Source organism: Impatiens glandulifera, chromosome 5, assembly GCF_907164915.1.
Source record: "Impatiens glandulifera chromosome 5, dImpGla2.1, whole genome shotgun sequence".
NCBI classification, from domain to species: domain Eukaryota; kingdom Viridiplantae; phylum Streptophyta; class Magnoliopsida; order Ericales; family Balsaminaceae; genus Impatiens; species Impatiens glandulifera.
Genome location: NC_061866.1, coordinates 42018329 through 42024974, shown reverse-complemented (window position 1 = coordinate 42024974; position 6646 = coordinate 42018329).

Below are 6646 nucleotides of genomic sequence, written 5' to 3'. Positions count from 1 at the left end.
GGTATGAATGACTACCAAGTTTGAGGTGGAAGAAGTACGAGCTACTTGATTTCCAAGGAACAAACCAAGATGACAAATTGTAGACAAGAAGATAATGGAGAAGACGTAAACAACATCATGAGAAAGAATACAGAGAAGTAAGAGTTTTAAGTATATATTGAAGACTAAAGAAAATGTGAAGTGCTTCCGGTGTTAAGAGGAAGGACACTTCAGAAAAGACTTCCTAAAACTAAATAATCATAATAGAAAATGTTATGTTTGGAAGGCAAGAGATGGAACATTGCTGGCGAGCAATGTACTTTAGTTGTAATGGAAGTAGTAAAAAATAATGATGTGTATTCTCTATAAGGTAATTCACTTATGTTTAGTTATTATCTCCAAGGTCACTCAATAAACATCAATCTTCTGGCATCTGAGGCTTGGTCTCAAAGGCTTGCAAGATATGAGTAAGAAAAGAGTTCTTAATACAAGAACTTTAACTCATGGTAATGCAAGAGAAACTAAATCCAAAGAAAAAGAAAATTTTCTTTATTGGATTTTCAGAGAATGTTAAAAGGTATAGAGTTTGATTAGAAGAAGGTGGAGATAATGTTATGTTAAGTCAAAATGTGAAGTTTGACAAAGCTGGAGCACACACAATGAAGATACAAGTGATTCAAAAGATATCACAACTCAAGGTGAATACATGTCATAAAAAATGCACACTACCAAGGGAGAATTGTCACGGGACCATTGAGATTTCTTCTAATATTGGGGAAGAGGATGATCTTGGTGAAGAGGTATCCTTGGCCATGGATGGAGAAAAAATGGTACACAACAAATCTTATAGAAAAGATGTTTACCGATGACGACATTGTCAACATGTGGACAAGGCAATCCTTCGGGTAAAATTACAAGATTGCATTGAGTTGGCATGTGATTAAGGTTTGGCATATTGCTAGTTAACACGCAATATGAATAAAAGACTAAGAAGAAGACTAATGAAAGACACTTATAAGTTTAGTTGGAGACATCATGAAGCAACTCTCAAACGAACTAAGAAAAAATTATTGCATTATCTTTTTATATGAGAAGATGAATAAGACCTTGAGTGAGATTCTAAGTTATGAAAAATACTAAATGGGAGGCTCGGTCAATTCGAATGAGATGATTTTGGTACTTCTTTTATTCTATCTTAATTGTCCATGTATTGTGGATCATAGTTAAAATTACTGAGATAATTGATTTATCATCTAATTAAGAAAATGATTGAGACATTGAATGAGATTTCTAGTAATGAAAGGGAGCTAGATGAGATGCTTAGTCAAATCAAATGTGAATGAGATCATTGAATTATTATGTAATGCGAGAAGATGAATGAGACCTTCAATATGATTTCTAGTTATGAAAAAAGGGCTAGATGAGACGCTCAATCAATTCAAATGAAAGGACACTCACGAATTTTTTCGAATAAACTATGAAACATGGTAAAAACAATTGAAGACAATTAGTGAATCTTGAAAGAATATTCTTGAATATCTAGTTATTTTGACATTATTCAAAAACTAGTAGATTGCAAGTTAATTTGTTCAAGGAGAAATATGTGGTTCAAACGAGTTAAGTGTGCAAAGTTCAAGTCAAGATGGGTGACAAATGTTTTGCTAGATCTTGAGCTTAAGTAAAGAGATGTCGCTAGATACCTAATTATTTTTTATGAAGTAGATGGTGAAAGTTTGACTTGGGTCTTCTTTCTTTCGATTAGTATATAACTTTGAGGAAGTAGACGAAGGATGTTCGTTTGGGGTGTCTTCGATTTTTGAAAGATACCTGATTTTGAAAAAGTAGACGATGGTAGTCCTTCTTGAGTCTTCTTGGCTTTCGATCAATATCTAACTTTGAGGAAGTAGACGATGAATGTTCGTTTGGAGTGTCCTCATTTTTTTTTGACAAATATATGATTTTGAAAAAGTAGATGATGGAAGTTCATCTTGGGTTTTCTCGGCTTCGATCAATATCTTATTTTGAGAAAGTAGACGATGGATGTTTATCTTGAGTGTCCTCATTTTCGATAGATATATGATTTTGAAGAAGTGGACAAGGAAGTTCGTCTTGGGTCTTCTCGGATTTTGATTAGTATCTTATTTTATGGAAGTAAGAAATGAAGTTCGTTATGAGTGTCCACTTTTTTGATAGATATTTAATTTTGAAAATGAAGAAGATAGAGAGATAGAGGCAAATTAAGACAAAGGCAGGTGTTATGAAGAAAAGCTATGTTTCTTCAACTACTTTCTCTTCACTCTCTAGATACATATGATTATGTATTTTCACAATTTATGAAGATACATTCCATATGTATGTACCATTTTTCATGTTGATGATGTTGTCGAGAATCTATGTAATCTGTGAGATTGTAAATTCCAAAGACAAGAACAAGACAAAGAGAGGGAGACAAATCAAGATGAAGGCAGGTGTTAGGAAGAAAAAATTCATTTTTCTTCAACCACTTTCTATTCACTCCCTATATACCTAGGTTAGGTATCTCCACCATTGGTGAAGATACATTTGATATGTATGTACCATCTTAGGATCATTTCAACTAAAGTAGAGTCTCCCACATTTCACCATTACTTCTTATCTTATTGGTTACTACTACAATTCTAGCAAAATAGTCATTTATCGTCTCTTTATTTTTCATCTAAAGTATTTAGAATTCTCTACGTAGAGTATTCATAAGTGACCTTTTTACCTTCTGATTATCTCCATAGTTGCTCTTTAAAGAGTCTCATATGATTTTGGAGATAGTTTTATTCAATATTTATTCGAACGTTACTCAATTGAATGCTTGATACAAATAGTTTTTCACCTTACAGTTTTTCATATTCATCTCGTTAAATTTAATTCTAGATCCACTAGTTGCTGGATCACTGAGCGCCTCAAATCCTGTTTCTACTAAATCTCACCGATCAACTCGCTCCAGTGATCGTTACAGAGACCGTTAAAACTAGAGATTCTCATTGTAGTGACCTCAACTCTTTCATCCACTATTATTTTCTTATTTTCTTTTATCTCACAGATCCGGTCAATCAAGCTTAAGGCTCAATTCCTCACTTCAAGCTCATAACTTGATTCATTCGTGTTTGAGATTCTTTGGATTTTAATACCACTTGTTAGAATTAAAAGATTGCAAAACTAACAAATTTATTTACTAACAACACAAGAAAGATCCATGTGCGATTCACACGGATAAAAATATAAACAAAATAAATTTAATAAAAAAATTAAAATAATATGTAATCAATGTTTAAAATTCTTAATAAATCACAAATAATATATTGAAATAATAAATAGAAACTCTCATTCCATTCACTTAGCTAAAACAATACATGTTCTCAAATATCTCATAACATATTTTTTCCTAATGAACCTCTAATTTCGTGACCTTATACTTTCTCTTTGGTCAATTAAATATTTGAATAATATTTTTTTATATTTAGCATTGTGAACTCACAATTTGGTCAATCAAATATTTGATTCATATTTTTTAACCGTTTTCAATTTTTACCGGCTATTATCCCTCGACAAATCACATTTCAATCATACTTGGTTAAAGGGTTGTACTTGTTTTATTAGGTTACAAGTTTGAAACATACATATAGCATTTTTAATTTTAATTTTAACCGTTTTAAGTTTATGGCAGGTCAACCCACAATCCGACTCAAGTATCCATTACTCTCACATACATATTTAAATTAACAACAACTCTTGACCGACCGACAATTCAGACACTATGAAATTAAGAATCATTATATATATAGATTAGTTAGTTAAAAAGTTGAACTTATATTATTAAGAATGTAATGCGTTCATCAAATTTGGTGTTGAATTTAAAATATAACGTCTTATTAGCCTAGTTGGTTAAAGGGTTGTACTTGTTTTGTTAGGTTGCAAGTTTAAAACATACATAAAACATTTTTTATTTTAATTTTTGACCGTTTTAAGTTTATGGGTGGGTCAATCCGCAATCCGACCCAAGTATCTATTTACTCTTACATATATATCCAAATTAACCACATCTCTCAACCTGGAAATCCGGACACTTTCAAATTAAGCATCACTATATATATATATATATATATATATATATATATATATATATATATATATATATATATATATATATATATATATATATAGATAGATACTTTATAAATAAGCTACACAAAATACAGACAATTAAGGTATTATTAACTTTCTTATTTGTAAAATCAAATTAATGTCTAATTATAACTTTTATATTGCATTAATTTAGAAATTCAAAACTAAATTGTAACTAAAATTTATTCCTCTTTATTATTAAATCAAACAATTAGGATTTTTTTGATTTGAATTATTTCTATTATATTAAAAAATAATAACATATTAATGATCAAACAAACTACTCAAACAAATTTAAAAAGTCTTATATTATATCATAATAACATTTTAACATATTAAATCCTAAAGATATTTGGATCAATAATTCAATTTTCATAGTACATGATCTTATTATTATATCAATTCAGGGAAATAATTGGAGGATGGTACTACAAATCAAATGGCATTCTCTCCTAAACTGATATCAAGTCTCCAAGAGATACCCTTGGACATGAAGCTCGTGTAACTTCAATCATTGTCGGAAATTTTGTGAGTTCGACAAACTTTTATGGTCATGGAGAAGGTACAACACGAGGAGGAGCTCCTTTGAGGATTGCTGCATATAAAGTAATTTGGTTCGATGGTGCTTATGACACCGACATCATTCACGCATTCGAGGATGCCATCAACGATAGGGTTGATATAATATCAATTTATTTGGGAAAACGTTATAATGAAAACTATATGAAGGATTCAATAATTGTTGGTAGTTTCAAGCAAGGAGAAAAGGAATTATTACAGTATATGGTGCCCAAAATGATGGTCCTTGACATGAAATTGTTGCGAATAATTCTCCATCGGCTCTTACCGTTTGCAGCAAGCTCGACTGAATGAAAGATCATGAACTATTTGAAGTTGGGTATTACGGAGACTTGATATAATTTTCGGAGAAAATGCCATTTGTTTTGTAGTACCTTCCTCCAATTATTTTCCTGCATTGAGATAATAATAAGATCATGTACTATTAAAATTGTATTTATGTAATATACAGACTTTTGTGATAGAGTATTTCATTATCATTTCTTATTGTTTACTTAGGAACAACATGGATACAAGATTTTTATTTATTTATTATTATTGATTTCACTAATATTTATTCATCTCTCGAACGCAGGGATCTTCATTGAATGCATTTGATCAGAATAATTTCTCCACTTTGGTGAATGCTGGTGATGTGCCAAATATAAATTACTTATTATCATGTATGCCTATTTTATTTTTTTCCTCTACAAATGTATACTTAGTTATTATTTTGTAGGTAACCTTAGATTACATAAATTAAATAATCTTTTTCTGAAATAACTTTGTAATTGTAGAAGATATGCACAATATTACAAAAGTAATAATAATCTCATTTGAATTAGATTAAGCACTAATTACAAAGTTGAATAGTTCAACTTTGAAAACATTCCCATTTTATTAACGTGCAGTCTAAGTTAAAAACCAAAAAAAGAAATAGATAAAATAATTACCAAAGAAGTCATTACTTGAAAATGTCAAATATATATATATATATATATATATATATATATATATATATATATATATATATATATATATATATATATATATATATATATATATATATATAATCCTAGATTTGCAAGATTAGAAGTGATTTGAAATTTTTTTAAATAAATCATGTTTTAAATTTAAATCCGATCCTAAATTAATGGGTATATATATAATAAATGAATAATTAATTATGAAACTTAATTAATAATAGAATAACAAAAGTTTTGTATAATTTTGTATAATTATATATTTTTATTTTTTCAATCAATAAATAATTATATATATAACCATCTAATTAAAAAATAATTCGTAATATAATTAAATAAAAATAAATTAACCTGATTTAATTATTAGTCTCTCATTTGTATTAACATATTTTTATTTTTCCATATTTATTAAATTAATTTTTAATAATTTTTAATTTAAATTAAAATATTTTTTAAGTATCTACATATTTATTTGAAATGCCATTATTTTAATTATTTTTTTAATTTTTGTTTTTAAATAATCTGATTTAATTATTTGTTCTTTAATTTGTGTTAACATATTTTTCTCTCTCCATATTTATTAATTTAATTTTTAATATTTTTTAATTTAAATTAAAATACTTTTTACTTATCTCTATATTTATTAGATATACCATTATTTTAACTATTATTCTTAATTTAACTTTTTAAATAAATTATATATATATATATATATATATATATATATATAATACTATTTGTAATCATTATTTTATAATATATAATTATATATAAAATTTTAAAACTATTTTAAACTAATTATCTAAATAATTTATTACAAATTTCTAATTTTTATATATTCTTTCTATATATCTATTATTCATATAATTAATTTTTTATTCATTATATTTTTATTTTTTATTTAATAAAATGATTAAATATATATATACATAAAATTATAAAATAAATTCAATAATTACAAATAATTTAAT